The sequence below is a fragment of the Meles meles genome, chromosome 9, assembly GCF_922984935.1.
Source record: "Meles meles chromosome 9, mMelMel3.1 paternal haplotype, whole genome shotgun sequence".
NCBI classification, from domain to species: domain Eukaryota; kingdom Metazoa; phylum Chordata; class Mammalia; order Carnivora; family Mustelidae; genus Meles; species Meles meles.
In genome coordinates, this window is record NC_060074.1 from 83515123 (window position 1) to 83532323 (window position 17201).

At 36.6% G+C, this 17201-nt stretch overlaps 1 protein-coding gene across 4 annotated transcripts in view; it reads right to left on the minus strand.

The window, feature by feature from the left end:
- Positions 1 to 17201, minus strand: part of MBD5 (methyl-CpG binding domain protein 5) — a 486733-nt gene that overhangs the window by 300395 nt on the left and 169137 nt on the right. The window contains exon 1 of one of the 4 annotated variants that reach the window (XM_046019818.1): positions 15162 to 15222. The exons of 2 other annotated variants lie outside the window; for them this stretch is intronic. The gene's annotated coding sequence lies outside the window, so the exon portion shown is untranslated. Of the gene's footprint in view, positions 1 to 12084; positions 12138 to 15161; positions 15223 to 17201 lie in introns of those variants that run through there. One more of the 4 variants, XM_046019820.1, reaches the window with a different exon arrangement.

A 17201-nucleotide genomic window follows, 5' to 3' on the forward strand; every position in this document is an offset into this window, starting at 1 on the left:
CCCCAGTGTTTAAACGACCAAAATAATATAAATTCATTGGGGGCAAACATGAAGAATAAAACAAAAACCCCAAACCCTGGAAATGATACTGAAATTCAGGCTACCAAATAAAAAATTCCAAAGAACTAGAATTTAGCCCAAGAAAAAGTGATGTTTCTGTTGATGCTGAAACAGAAAATGGGTCCATAATCCTGGGTGTGTGTGTGTGTGTGTGTGTGTGAGAGAGACACTACTGCTTCTGTGTACAAAAATTAGGAGTCTTTAGGGGCGCCTGGGTGGCTCAGTGGGTTAAGCCGCTGCCTTCGGCTCAGGTCATGATCTCGGGTCCTGGGATCGAGTCCCGCATCGGGCTCTCTGCTTGGCAGGGAGCCTGCTTCCCTCTCTCTCTCTCTCTCTGCCTGCCTCTCTATCTACCTGTGATCTCTCTCTGTCAAATAAATAAATAAAATCTTTAAAAAAAAAATTAGGAGTCTTTAAAGAAGTTTCACATATCTTCAAGTATTTTAATGGTGCTATGATATGGCATTTGATATAAAAGACACTATAATCCCAAACAAAAACACTATTATAAAGATAAGATTTCATGAAATGATCAAATCTACTTCAATACCTAAAAAGAAATCCAGATCTGAATATAAACCAGTGCTTTATTTACATGGTGGTAAAGAAGATAATAACAACAGTCCTGTACTGAGTAATCAAACTACTGGAGTGTTGTAGGAGCTTAAGTAGAAAATCCTGAATCAGAACTCAGAGAAAATCTTTTTAGATGTTCTCTGTATAAAAATAAAAGAAAATCATGTTAGCTAAAAAAATGAATATGGTATACTTATTAATACTTGTTAATTAAGACTAACTTAAAAGAAAACTAATTAAAGGAAAGATATATTTAAATTAACTTATAAAAATTCTAAATATAATTTTAAAGTATGTGCATAGAAACTAAAACTGTTCTCTTAAGATTTTCAACATAAGCAGCTTCCAAATTTAGCTATAGATTATTAAAATCAGCATAGAAACTGCTGTAGAAAACATCAAACTTACGCTATAAGGCCTTTTAGATGTTCTAGAATATGGAAATAGCCCTTTTTTTAGTGTTTATGGTATTATAATATAAAGCATAATCTTTTTATATAATGCATACTACAGCCAAAGTGACTTTTCAAATTATCAACAAAACAAAGTAAAACCACTCTCCAAAACGAAGGGTTCTCATTAATGGAAATAAATCCTATGATATTCTAAGAGATGTTAGCCAGAATAACTGACAAAATAGCAGTAAGTAGTTGCACCTTGGGAAAATCAAATTCTATCATGAATAAAAAGAATAAAAAGATATCGGAGAGATGTTAGAATCTTGTGAAAGGTGATGAAATCCTCCCATGTCAACACATTGAAATTATAAAATGACAAGCAGGAAAAATGCAAATAAATGCACTGCAGAATCGGAGTATCATACTTAGTGATGTCTAAAAAGGAGGCTAAGAAGATTGGAAAATCAAAGTCACCAGTGAGTGTTTGGGGGGAACATCACACTCTGACTTTCCGCATTTTTTTTTTTTTTTTTTTTTTTGTGCAGGCACTCCTAACAGCAAGAGAAACCATATTACATGAGAAATTTTATGAGCCTGTAGTAATGCCTGATTTTATGATGTCTGGAAACAGCTTTTACCAAAAGAGAACAATATTTCAAATCCTACCGAGATCATTTCAGTATTATGCCAACCTGCCAAATAATGAAGAGTTTTATTAGAGAAAATAACATATTGACACAAGAATAAAATCCTTATAAATGGAAAAAGATGTCTGGATTACACAAATTACTTCTAGGAGTAAACAATGACAGGGTCATTACTAACTGAGTGAGAGATAATTGAGAAATCAAAAAATGAAATCTAAATAGGAGTAAGTGCAACCAAAAAGAGCTTGAGTCACTCCTGTTTATTAGAGATTTTTCATGTTCAGAGGATTGCCTTGTCAAATTTCCTTTTTGAGATATACAAAAGATAAATGGAATATCATTTTAGATCCTCCAAAGATAATAAATCAAAAACTACACATATAAAATGTGAAAAATTTCCAGACTTCTCAGTTTATAATGAACTGAAATGACTATGCAAAAAAAGTACTTAAACATTTAAATCACAACATTATAGGTCATTGTACTCTATAAGAGTGATTTGAGTCTTAATACCATCTCTCTCATAAAGCTTCAAATGCTATTTAAAATTAATCAAATATTAAATGTTTCCTATATTGCTGGCATTTATAATGCTGTGATTTTTCTGACGATTCCTTCCTTAGCACTGAGAATCTGTAGATACAGATACAAAAAATGCACCCTATGTAAATATATATAATATAGAACTTTAACTTGGTACAATGAACTGCAAAACAGTGCACGAAGTAAAACTTAGTATGTTCAGTGAAAATCAAATAGAAAACATTTAAAAATACCTACTGATGGGCTGGTTGCAACAGAGAGCAACTGAAGGAAATAATAAAATGAAATATTCAGTTGATTCATATGGAAAATAATAAAAACAAATTATCTCAATATGTTGGGATGCCTCTCTTTTGGATTGAACCAGTGAAATTATTTTATTGTTCAAAAATGACTGAACATGGGAAATTTCATATGGTTTAAACTAAAAGCACTAGAGTTAACATATTTAGCTCATTTAATCCTATGAAATATTGCAAAACAAACCAAGAAACAATATCAATTCATTGACTAAAATATGTATTTCAACTAATTTTACTATCACACAAAAAAGGTGAAAAAGGAGTAAACACTGTAAGTGATTTCTGTTGCTCCCAGATTATTAAATTAAGAGATTAGGTCTTTAGCAAATTTGAGCATATATTATGTAGATTTTAGGTACAAAAAATCATTATCACTGTTTTATTCTTCTTAGATGTGGAAAGAAGATATAGTAAGAAGGTTATAAATGAGAGCAAATTCACACTTAGAAGAGAAGGAAACCAACGAAGTCCTTTGTATTTATAATAGCTTAATAAATTTTTTGGCCAAGTACTATAAAGTGAGAACTTCTTCCACCACATTATTACAAATTCATAATGTAAAAAAATGGTTCACTATAAGTAAAAGGCAATCTATGTTAACTGGCAATTGATCAATTAATGTAATTGAAAACGGATTTTATATTTATGTAATAGTTTAGCAGAAATGTTAAGGAATGAATTCTCAATTTTGCCTGATCCTAAAAATGTATCTTAAAACAAACAAAAAAAATAAAAAATTAATACAGTATTTAAATTTTTATATACCTAATTATAACATTAGGTGTACCAAAATTATGTATTTTGATAAGTCTAATGTTTGGTCAGAATGAAGAGTGTGGCTGTACCAGTTGTTAAAATACTAAATAGCAAAAGGCTTCCATACTTGTTAGAAAATGGTCACAGTTCTCCTCTCCTCTCCACATACCCCCTTCTGTAGGGAACCTCATCCCCACCAAGACGACTTCCACATTCTAACCCCTAAGGAGAAAACACCTGGCAGAACAGGGGGCCTATAAGACCCTGGGATTCAGCCAAATTAGTTGGTGCCTATGCCATACCAGTTGTTATATGTTTCAAATCTCTCCTCTGTTAATAAGGATAGTTGCAGAAGCTGTGTATTTAGAGTCAGACAATGTAATAGTAGCTCTACTAACTGGGTAAGTCAATCAACCTTTCTGAAATTCTAACTTCCTTTTTTGAAATAGTTATTACTAACTACTTAATAGAGCTGATTATAGATTGTGTGAAATGGCATGATGTGTCTATAAGCAATGGTAGGCATATCACTTACTCTCCCCTCACTTTACCAGAAATACAACACAGCTGATCCTTGAACAACAGGGGATTAGGAATGCAAACCCTGCATGCAGTCAAAAATCCACATATAACGCTTGAGTCCCCCAAAACTTAACTACAAATAGCCTACCATTGACCAAAAGCCTTACTGATACCATGAACAGTTGATTCACATATACTTTGTATGTATTATATACTGTATTTTTACAATAAAGTAAGTTAGAGAAAAGAAAATGTTATTAAGAAAGTCTTAAGAAAGAGAAAATGTATTTATAGTACTGTATTTTATTTATCTGAAAAAAAGCCCTGCATGTACGTAAGTAGACCCACACAGTTCAAACCTGGGTTGTTCCAAGGTCAACTGTAAATAAATACTACATGGGAAAATAAGCAAAAACTGCAGTCTTTTACTCACTAGTGGGTAACGTTTCAAATACTCATTTTGGAAGTCGGTAGTCTAATAATTAGAATGTATTTTCCTCATAGTGATAAATATATAGAAGCAGTAATATATCTCAACAATTTTATAAATTCCAATTTCATCTATAAAATACTGGTTTCATACATGGAAAAAAAACCTTATTGAGTATTCATATATACTAGGCACTATTCTAAGAATTTTACATTTAAGTTATTTAATCCTCAAAACAACCTCATGGAATAGTATGCTCTTATCATGCCCACTTACCAAATGAGGAAATCAAGACAGAGAGGTGAAGTAACATGTTGGAGGCTGTATTTGCTAGTAAGTGGCAGAGCCAGGATTCATCCTAAACAACCAGGCTCAAGAGCCTTAAACCATTATACTATATTGTCTTTGGAGTTATTTGAATCATATAACATATAAACATTTATAAAAATCAAAACATTGAGAAAAATTACATAGTAGTTTCTCAACTTGTGATAGAAATCAAACTGAGCAAAAGAAAAAAGTATTCTGAATTTATCTTGCATTATGGTGGCTTGAAGGAAAGCAGCCTGGGTAGATTAGATTTGTGGAGATAAAGGCTGTCTATTGTCAAAGGCTTAAATGCTATCATTGTTTCTTCATCACAGCTAAAGCTTCTGAGTTACCTTTCCTTTCCTTATTTGCTTATCTTTCTTTCAGGGTAAGTGTCTTTTTTTTTTTTTTTTTAAGATTTTATTTATTTGTTTGACAGAGAGAGAGAGATCACAAGTAGGCAGAAAGGCAGACAGAGAGAGGAGGAAGCAGGCTCCCCGCGGAGCAGAGAGCCCGATGCGGGGCGCGATCCCAGGACCCTGAGACCATGACCCGAGCAGAAGGCAACGGCTTAATCCACTGAGCCACCCAGGCACCCCGGTAAGTGTCTTTTTTAAAGACAGTTTGCAGATAGGCCCAAGGCCAACCAGTACTGACCTGCGCTCCCAAGTCTGGATTATCAACAATGACTAGGCTCTTGTCTGGTACCTTTCCCAAAGATCAACAGAATGGTAGCATTTGTTCCAAGGAGATTAGGCTGTTACTGCCTCTTCTTTAGGCTTATTTGGTATATTAAATGCTCTGAAGGCTGCTTTCCAGTATCTTAGAATGTTACTTTACTATTTCATTTTTAATTCTTAAGCATCTTAGCTATCCCTAAATATTCTTATTTGAGCATTTTAAGGGTATTAAGTTTTTAGTTTAGACTGTAGGTCTCACCAAATTTTTTGTTGGAATTGCATTCAATTTTTTTGGTTAAAATGCATTTTTTCCTACCTCCATTATTAAGACTTTACTGTATACATTGACTTTAGTATTTTACAGTGATGCTTAGAATTTCAATAAGATGGTAACTATGCAAGATCATTTTATTTATGTAATTTATTAAGTTTTACTCATATTTGATGACTAATAAATCATTTTAACAGTGTGGGGTTACAAAAAGATGAAAAGGGATATACCATACTATATATTTTCAGTCCCAAACAAATCCATATGGATCATCTTTATAACTGTCCATTTACTCTGAACAATATATCATAACAGTATAAAATAAATAATACCAGCATAAATGGGAAGAATGCTTATCTTTGGGTTAGGTAGTTGTCTTAGTGGGGTTTCTAAGGAAGCAGACTCTGAGACTAAGACTGAGTATATATAATTTATTTGGAAAGTTCAGAGGAACTGGCAGGGAAATGGGAAGGTGCTAAGGGAAGGGTACATCTTTAAGCTAGCTAAAACAGAAGCCAACTGAAACAGTTTCATGGGCGAAAATGGCAAATAGTTTAAGATACAGGTTTCAGAACTGTCCAAGCCAGGGCCAAAGAAGCTGAAATCTGTCAGTCATTGTTTATGGTCTAACCCCAGTGGCTTCTAGTAGCTCAAAGGCCATCGTATGGTTACGAGGGAGATCCTGGCCTTTGGAACGCTGATATGCACAAATGGTAAGGGCCTACAAGAGTGATTGTATGGATAGAGTACCACATTAACTATTACATTAGCAAAACTATTAGGCACCCCTCAATCACCACAGTATTTTTTTTTTTTTTTTTTTTTTTGGTGGGGCTTGAACTCATGACCCTGAGATCTAGACCTGAGCTGAAATTAAGAGTCTGATGCTTAACCAACTGAGCCACCCAGGAGCCCTAGGAATCATTCTGACAAAGTAAATTTAGCCCTGAATGTTGGTAAAATTTTGGCAAACCAGTTTTACCTGGAAGCACAAAGTATGCTAACAGCATTTAAGTATTACAAATGATAAGACAGTGTATCACTTCTCAACTCAAAATGCTAACAAAATAGGAGGCTGGTACTGAGACACTAGGAAACAAGCTCAAGGAATAGTATTAGCCCATGATTTAACTCCTTTAAGAAATAATCTTTGTTTTCAACATTTTGAGGAACCTCCATGCTGTTTTCCAGAGTGGTTGCACCAGCTTGCATTCCCACCAACAGTGGAGGAGGGTTCCCCTTTCTCCACATCCTCTCCAGCATCTGTCATTTCCTGACTTGTTCATTTTAGCCATTCTGACTGGTGTGAGGTGATATCTCATTGTGGTTTTGATTTGTATTTCCCTGATGGCGAGTGACGTGGAGCACTTTTTCATGTGTCTGTTGGCCATCTGGATGTCTTCTTTGCAGAAATGTCTGTTCATGTCCTCTGCCCATTTCTTGATTGGATTGTTTGTTCTTTGGGTGTTGAGTTTGCTAAGTTCCTTATAGATTTTGGATACTAGCCCTTTATCTGATATGTCGTTTGCAAATATCTTCTCCCATTCTGTCAGTTGTCTTTTGGTTTTGTTAACTGTTTCCTTTGCTGTGCAAAAGCTTTTGATCTTGATGAAATCCCAACAGTTCATTTTTGCCCTTGCTTCCCTTGCCTTTGCCGTTGTTCCTAGGAAGATGTTGCTACGGCTGAGGTCGAAGAGGTTGCTGCCTGCATTCTCCTCAAGGATTTTGATGGATTCCTTTCTCACATTGAGGTCCTTCAACCATTTGGAGTCTATTTTTGTGTGTGGTGTAAGGAAGTGGTCTTTCCTCCTTGGCTCTTGAAGATTGGTTAACTATCATGAATGACACAGTAACTATCTGGACCAGGAAGTTCACACCATCAGACTACCTCAGTGGAAACAAATGGTCATTGATGTTCTTCACTCCAGAAAGGCAGCAGTACTGAAGACAAAAATTTGGGAAAAACTAGCCAAAATGTATAAGACCACATGAGATGTCATCTTTGTATTTGGATTCAAAACCCGTTTTGGTGGTGCCAAGACAACTGACTTTGGCATGACTTAGGATTACTTGGATAATGCAAAGAAAAATGAACCCCAAAATTGAGTTGCAAGACAGAGGATGTATGAGAAGAAAAAGACCTCACGGAAACAGTGAAAGCATGCAAGAACAGAATGAAGAAAGTCAGGGGGACTACAAAGCCAATGTTGGTGCTGGCAAAAAGTGAACTGGAGATTCAACAACAGAAGGAGTAAAGACTTGGCAGTGACATTATCTGTGGTGATTGTGCAGATTTTTGATGAGAGAATTAATAAACCAGGAATTAAAGAAAAAAATGAACGTATCCTCATGATCCCTATAATGTACCAAACCACAGCAAGGACAAACACCCACCAGAACAAGAGATGTGAAGCATCATCTCAAATAATCAATCTGTTTGCCTAGTAAATGTGTACATTCCTATTGCAACTTAAAGGTACATGCTATAAAATAAATGAACTACGGATTAAAGTCATTTGGAGAATCCACAAGCACTTTCTCCAAGAAATGCTTCTCCAACCTAAGTATAATTTTTCTGATTTAATTCTTTCTCATCTTTAAAGCTTTTCTGGTTCCTCTCGGTATTTGTCTGAATTGACTCTTAGGGTCTTTTCTTTGGAATGTGCCATCGCAATTATGTTTCTCAAGGTCAGGTGATAGATGCCAACTAGGAGAGCTCAGGTCCAGGTCCTGGCTTCACCATAATTCCAAAACTCCTTTGGTTAATGAAATGCAAGTCTGATGGATTATTATTTCTGGATCTTGACTCTGTAAACTGGATTAGCACTTGGAGTCACTGGAATGCTAAAACTGACTAGAGGGCTAAGACTTGAGCCCTATGGGCTAAGTGCCTAAGGGCACTTTTGGTCACTTACTGCCCACCTAGGTGGGTTTATTCAGAGAAATAATCTTCTGAAAGCTAAACATAGTGAAAAAGCGAAGTGTATGTAAACTATGTATCTGTACCCAAAACTAATATTTGTAGATATGAAACTGATTTGTTCATTATTTTTTACAGAGACTAGAGAAAAAAGGTGGAAAACGTGTGTGTGTGTATGTGTGTGTAAGTGAAGAAATGCCATTTTCCCCCTAAACTGTGCAAGGCTATAAATCATACTATTTGAGACAATTATGCATGTATTTACTTCCTCTGAATTATATTTTCACAACACAGTTGCCAAGCATTGGTCTATTTCTACTGCAGAGAATAGTGCCTGGAATTTGTCAGGGTACCTCTGCTATTACTCTGTGGGTTGTGTGGTTGTCAGAATTACTTTCAGCGTGTATACATGGGAAAGGTGCTTGCGGTGGGTGGGAGGTAGGCAGAGGGAGAGGTAACAGGAAATATGAAGAGTAAGAGATTTACCAAAGAAGAATATGTTTTCTCAGAAAGAGTAAGTCTGGTAAAGAAATATAGTGTATAAAGCAGCAAATATTTAGGAAAAAACCCCAAATTTTTATTTTAAAAGACCAATTCATAATATAAAATTTCATGCTGTTAATAATTCTTGAGTAAAACAGTTTCATGTACAGCATGACTAATTTCTCATATCAAAATTTAGTAACAATAACAGAAATTTACAGCTGGAAGGAACCTTAGTACTCTCCTAGACCTTGCCTTCATTTTCAAGAAGAGGAAACAGAGCTAAAAGATTGACTTGCCAGAGGTCATAGTCAGTGATAAAAAGGTTAGGATCCAGGTCTCATCATTTCCTCTCAGATGTCCTTAACACAAATAATTTTGAAATATTAACTTTTTTCCCCAATTTGCAGAGCTTTTCATTTGAGCTCCACAACACATTTTCACATAAATAATATTTGTAGGAAATATTATAAGCATTGCACCACTTCCCAACATGAACATATTTCAAATCTGTACATCTCTACTTTTAATTCATTTTTTTTACTAAAAGAACAGTTAAGAAAAGATGTTTGTATATAGGTATATATTAAGAATGATGCCTTAGACTATTCTTACCAATTTCATTAATATGAAATACATCTGAATTACTACAATTTTTAAAATTTACAGCAACCACCAATCTCAAAGATAGACCTATTTTCTAAAAGTCATACCTTCTAAAATCAAGCAACTTATGAAAGAAGGGAAGTGAACGTGAATCTTTTTGAAAATTACCCAGCACTCTAATTAAAAGTCTTTTCCCTTCTACCGTTTTTATTGTTTTTCATCTTTCCCCAAAACTGCCTATAAATAGTATGAGAAAAGTTCTTCATCAATCCATACAAAGTTTTTAAGCAACAATGTAATACTACTTCATTAACAAGTCCTCTGGGTACAGAATTTTTTGGTGTGGACATGGAACAGACTGAAGGAAGTTTCAGTCTTTGAAATGCTAGCTCAGAATAAAGGCCAACATGGAGAGGAGGATAAACTAGTCTGGATCCACTTGAGAAAAAGACCCATTTTCAATAAAAAATATGGTGAATACATTTGATTTCTTAAAAATGCACAACTGTTTATGTTAAAAATAAAATAGCTTTTGGGGGAAACCTTAATAATGAATTAATCCAATTCATAGCACAGTTTTTATAAGAAAATATTTTCTCCGTTCCTTGTTTGGAGGCTGGGAAACTGTCTTCCTGTTGTCATGGATAATGGCCACTGGCATAAAGGCAACATGGAGGCTCAAGGAATAAGCCCTCCTCTCCAGAGGAACACAGCATGAGCACAGCACAAAGACAGCATTAGTTATGCCTTCATAAGTCGGATGCTCAGAATCCATAATACCTAGACTCATATTACTAGTGAATGGGACAATATATAATAATGTGATCACAGTGATTACAGGTCTAAAAGGGACAAAATAAAATTTTGTCCAACCCATAAAAATCTGACCGGATCATGAACATCTAACTAAGTTTCTAGTTTATGTCATATACATTCCAAATCTCATCATCACTGAAATCTTAGGGTATAGGTATTATCATCCTCATTTAGCAGATTAGAGAACTGAGAGACTAGGAGAAGACAAAACTCTGGCTGCTTGACACATCTCCAAAGGCAAGAGAAACAAAAGCAAAAATGAACTACTGGGACTTCATCAAGATAAAAAGCTTTTGCATGGCAAAGGATATAGCCAACAAAACTAAAAGGCAATCTATGGAATGGGAGAAGGTATTTGCAAATGACATATCAAATAAAGGGCTAGTATCAAAAATCTATAAAGAACTTACCAAACTCAAACCCAACAAACAAAAAATCCAGTCAAGAAATGGGCAGAAGACATGAATGTTTCTCCAAAGAAGACATACAAATGGCCAAAAGACACAAAAAAAATGCTCAACATTTCTCATCAACGGGGAAATACAAATCAAGACCACCACAAGATACCACCTCACACCAGTCAGAATAGCTAAAATAAACAACGGAAACAACAGATGTTGGTGAAGATGCAGAAAAAAGGGAACCTTCTTACAGTGTTGGTGGGAATGCACTGGTACAACTACTCTGGAAAACAGTATATAGAGGTTCCTCAAAAATTTAAAAAGAGTTACCCTATGACCCAGAAATTGCACTACTAGGTATTTATCCAAAGGATAGAAACATGGTGGTTTGAAGGGGCACCTGCACCCCAGTGTTTATAGCAGCAATACCTACAATAGCCAAAATATGGAAAGAGCCCAGATGTCCATCAACAGATGAATGGATAAAGATTTGTTATATGTGTGTGTATGTGTTATATGTGATATTCCATTTTATATATATATAAAATGGAGTATCACTCAGCCATCAAAAAGAATGAAAGAATGAAATCTTGCCTTTTGCAATGGACGGAACTACAGTGTATTATCCTAAGTGAAATAAGTCAGAGAAAGACAAATACTATATGATTTCACTCATATGTGCAATCTAAGAAACAAAACAGAGCAACATAAGGGAAAGGAAGGAAAAATAAAACAAGATGAAAATGGAGAAGGAGGCAAACCATAAGAAATGCTGAACTCTAGAAAACAAACTGAAGGTTGCTGGATGGGAGGTCGGTAGGGGGAAGGGGTAATTGGGTGATGGGCATTAAGGACAGAACCTGATGTAATGAGCACTGGGTGTTATATGCAACTGATGAATCACTAAATTCTACTCCTAAAAGTAATAATACAGTATATGCTAACTAAACTGAATTTAAGAACTAAAAAAAAGTCTGTGATTCCTTTGCTAAGATGTGCTGAGCTCTATCACAATTGTGTGACTTAAATGAGCTATACATTAGTGTTAATTCTTTCCTATAAATAATTCTCATTGTTCTTTGGTCTAAATTAACTGAGCCTTATTAAGTGTGGCTAACTGTCAGGCTAAGGATACACAGACAAAACCAAACCCAGAGACCCTCAAAGAGTTCAAACCAGTGGAGAAGTTTAATATATAAACAAACTGTTAAGGATTAAGGCGATTGCAATGAAAAGATCACACAGAAGTGGGGTGGTAGCATGGAAGAGTAAAGGATTAACTTCATTTGAATTTTCTGGGGAAGATTCTTATAGAAGATAACTTCTGAGGGGCACCTGGGTGGGACAGTCAGTTGAACACCTACCTCCTGGTTTCAGGTCAGCTCACGGTCTTGGGGTTGACAGATGGAGTCCTGTGTCAGACTCTGCACTAAGTGAAGAGTCTGCTTGAGTTTTTCTCTCCCTCTCCTTCTGCCCCTTCTGCTCATGTTCACTCACTCTAACTCAAATAAATAAATCTTTAAAAAAAAAAAAAGGATGACCTTTGAGATTATTTTTGAAAGATAAAAATGAATTTATGAGATTGGGAACGGCCAAAGAGCATTCCAAGCACTAGATAGAGCCTGGAGACTTCTCCCTCCTGGCGTGTAATTATAAGCTGTCCTGCACTGCTGGTGTATAAAGTAAGAGTGGGGCCTGTGGGACCTGAGATGAAGAGGCAAAGGCAGATTAAAGAACCTCACGTGTGCCTGTTACAGTTTGAATTCAGCATAAAGCCATTAAGGAATCATTGGTGGGTTTTAGTTCTCAGAAATAAACTACGTATTATATTTAAGTTTGAAACTGATGATTTTGGTAACAGATGGATTAACCAAACACCCTAAAAGGGCCTCTAGATATCATACATGATCTGGCTCCTTTGTATTTCTTCAGCTTGATTTCGAGTCATCCTCCTCTGTCCTCTATCTGGCAACACTAAACCACATTTAGTTCTCTTTTCTGGGCATTTGTACAAGTGGTCCCTTTGCGTGGAAATTCTTTCTTTTCAATTTAAGGGTCTAACTCTTTAACTTACCTTTTAGATCTTAACAGGAAGATAATTTCTGTTGGAAAGCTTGCACTAACCCTCATAAATTGGAGCTACTCATCTACCACGTGCTACTTAGTCTGCTTGTACTTCCCTTCTCCAAGCACTTACTTCACTGTCATGTGACTAACTGTCTGTTGATTTTCTCTCCAGATACTGTGAATTTTCTAAGGGCAAGCTTGATGGCCTGTATATCTACAATACCTAGTGCAGGGCCTGCAATACAGACATTGTTCAAAAAATAGCTCTTGAATGGGTGCTGAATCACCCATTTGATCAATTGGGTGATCAATGATAAAGGTCTGAACTGAAGAAAGTTGGGATCAATAAAACTTGGTGACTTACCAGAGTTAAAGAGGGAGGAAAAAAAGGGAAAAAGATTAAGTAGTGAAGGATAGTTACCAATTTTTAAGAACACAATATAATATAGGTTGCCTATAAACTCTCTCTCTCTGACCTCTCTCCTATTGCTCCTACTTCAATTTTCCCAAAATGCTAGACATACTCTTGCTTCACAATGTGCAACTGCTGTTCCTTCATCCTGGGAAAATAGTCCCCAAATGTCCCCATAGCTTGCTCCCTCACCTCCCAGGTCTTTGCTCAAATGGTAACTTTATAGTGATGACTTCCCTAAGCATCCCACTTAGAATTATAACCCTATCCACATCTTGGCTCTCCTTAGTTCTCTTCCCTCCTCTATTTTTCCCCAGAGAATTTGTATCAGACACACAACATATTTATTTGCTTTGTCTTTTCCACTACAGATATGTTCCTCGAGGGGTAAATATTTGTTGATTTGTTTACTTCACTACTGTACCCTCAGGGCCTAGAACATAGTAGGCATTCAATATATGTTTAATTAATGATTGAACAAGTGAATTAACAGTATCATCAACATTGGTACAGAGTGGGGAAAAAGTATGGAGAAAATGATTATGTTCACTTTTAAATATGCTCAATTAGAAGAGGTCACTGAGAAGAAGATAAAGTTGGAAGAGTAGCAGGGGGACCCCGGGTTTCCTTTATCCTTCAAACAGAGTAGATCAACATCAAATCATTTTGAACAACTAGGAAATAGATTTGAGGATTAAGAAAATAATCTGCATAACTGTAGGGAGAGAAAGTGGCAGACGTGAGGTTTGGAGCTACGAACTAGGGGAGAGAAAAGCTGTGGTGCTGGGAAAGGGAGGGAGCCATTTTTGCAGAGTGAAGCCAGGGAGAGAGGGAGAGAGCAGGAGAAAAAACAACAGCACATAGGGTTCCCGCAATATGCTGGGGTGAGGGGATACCCTGAATGGCACTGAGAGAAATCACTCCCCCTCCTGGAGTACATGTAGAAGAGGGATTTTGCTTTTCTGAGGACAAAAGGCCCCCTAGGAGCCACTGAGTGGCTGTTTAGCAGCAGGGGACAGAAGCATGTGCAGAGGGCAGATATGTTGGTCACAGCTTTCCACTGTGGGGCACAACAGACTCCACTCTGTGTGACTGCTTTTATGGGACAGAATGGTGCTGGGCAAGCCACAAACCTCTCCTCCTAGGGAGAGAAGCAGGTCCACGCCTTGCTGGGTCCTTTAAGGTTTGGAGTTTTCAATACCAGCCATGGGACAAAGATAAAACACAGAACTGTGGCATAGGGTGTGCTGATGGCCAGGCACAGGGAGGTTGAGGGGCAGTGATCTGATGAAAGCCTGGAACACAGGAGAAAAAGTTGTTCACTTTTTTATCAGGGCCTCCTAAACAGTAGCAGCTATGAGTTTTCCCCCAGGTTGAGAGGGTGGGGTGATATGATCGTCCACACAACACCTTCCCCCCACCACCATGGTTGGGCTTAAGAGAGGAACAGTACCTCCAGGGGAGGCTGGAGTCCCTTACACCAAACCCTGCCCTTATGCACCCAGCAGGGGCATGTTTCCTAAGGCAGGTCTGATTCTGAACCAGCACAGGGGGCCTCTCCCTCAGAACAACATAGGCTGCCCCACATGTACCAGGTCTACTAATCACAGAGTGCTCTAAAGCATCAGCTTCAGTTCTGGTGGAAATTGGACCAGGTTTTCTTTTCTTAAAAATTCTTTTATTTCTTTATTCTTTATTTTCTTTTTCCTTTGGTATTAGGCTTATAGTTTTTGTTCATTTGTTGGTTTGTTTCTTTTTTTCCTTTGCAGGATCAACTTTCTTTTGTTTCCCCCCTTTTTCCTTCCTTCTTTCTTATTATTTGGAATCAGGGTTATAGTGGTTTGTCTGTCTATTTGTTTTTCTTCTTTTTCCTTTTCTCTTTTCTTAGATCAGCCCTTACATATTTTTTTTAGTTTGTTTTTTTTTAATTAGGCTTATTTTAACAAACAAATCAAGGCCCACCTAGTGAAAGGTTCAACCACTTCCCACTGCAAGCAAGGAGGAACTTTGAGCAAAATGACCTGTGGAAAAGGGCAGTCAAAACACAACATCAGAGTGCACACAGCATGCAACAGAAACACTTCCTGAAGTGCAAGGCCCTGGACTTTTTAATATAGTATTTTTAATATATTATTACGCTAAGGAGCAGGAAACATAACATTCTTTCATGACATGCAAAAGACAGAAACCTAGACATAATGACAAGACAGAGGGATTCTCCCTAAAAGAAATAGCCAGAAGAAATCACAGCCAGGGATTTCTCAAAACAGATGTTAGCAATATGTCTGAATAAGAATTTAGAATGACAGTCATAAGAATACTAGCTGGGCTTGAAAGCAGCATAGAAGACACCAGAGAAATCCTCACTGCAGAGATAAAACTAGTCATGCTGTAATAGAAATGCTATAACTGAGATGCAGAACCAACTGGATGTAATCACCATGAGGATGGAAGAAGCAGAGGGTCAAATAGGTGATAAGAGTTAAAATTATGGAAAATAACAAAGCTGAAAAGAAGAGGGAAAGAAAACATCATGAATACAGACTTAGGGAATTTAGTGATTCAACAATGTGCAATATTATCTGTATCAAAGGAGTCTCAGAAGAATAAAAGTGTGAAAACAGCAGAAAGTTTATTTGAACAAATTATAGCTGATAATTTTCCTAATCTGGGGGAAGGAAACAGGCATTTATGTCAAAGAGTCACAGTGAACTCCCCTCAAAAACCAAAAAGAACAGGTCAACACCAAGATATATTAGAGTGAAACTCACAAAACACAAAGATAAAGTGAGAATTCTGAAAGTCGCTAGGGACAAAAGGTCCTTAACCTACAAGGGTGGACACATAAGGTTAGCTGCAGACCTGTCCACAAAAATGTGGCAGGCCAGAAATAAGCAGCATGATATATTCAACATGCTGAATGGGAAAAATAACACAGCCAAGAATACTTTATCCAGCAAGGCTGTCATTAAGAATGGAGGGAAAGATAAAGAGTTTCCAAGATAAGTAAAAACTAAAAGAAGTTCATGAACACTAAACCAGCTCTGCAAGTAATACTAAAAGGGACCCTTACAGCAGGAAATAGATACCAAAAGTGACAATGACTAAAAGGAACAGAGACAGTAATTTTATAAGTAATACAATGGCACTAGATTCATACCTATTAATAATTACTCTGAATGTAAGTAAATGGGCTCAATGCTCCAATCAAAATACACACGGCTTTAGAATGGATTAAAAAAGAAAAAACCAAAACCCATCACGATGCTGCTATCAAGATGCTGCTTACAAGATACTCATTTTAGACCAACTGACCCCTCCAGATTGAAAGTGAGGGGGTGAAGAACCACGCTAATGGACACCATGCTAATGAATCATGCAAGTGGACATCAAAAGAAAGCTGGAATAGCCATACTTACATCAGAAAAACTAGATTTTAAACCAAAGACTGTAATAAGAGATGAAGAAGAGCACTGTATTATAATAGAGGGGTCTATCCAACAAGCTCTAACAGTTACAAATATTTATACCTCCAACTTGGGAGTAGCCAAATATATAAATCAATTAGTAACAATCTTAAAGAAACTCACTGATAATAATCTGATTATCAGTATCTGATTATCACTAATCAGTGATATCAGTGATTATCTGATTATCACTATCCCCTGATAGTAGGAGGGGCCTTTGACACCTCACTCACACCAGTGGACAGATCATCTTAAGCAGATCAAGAAGGAAATAATGACTTTGAATGACACATCGGACCAGATGGACTTAAGGGACATATTCAGAGGATTTCATCCTAGAGCAGCAGAATACATATTCTTTTTGAGTGCACATGGAATATTCTCCAGAATAGATCACGTACTGGATCGCAAATCAGGCCTCAACCAGCTCATACCATACATATTTTCAGACCACAGTGCTATGAAACTCGAAGTCAACCACAAGAAAAAATTTAGAAGGACCACAAATACATGGAGGTTAAAGAACATCCTACTA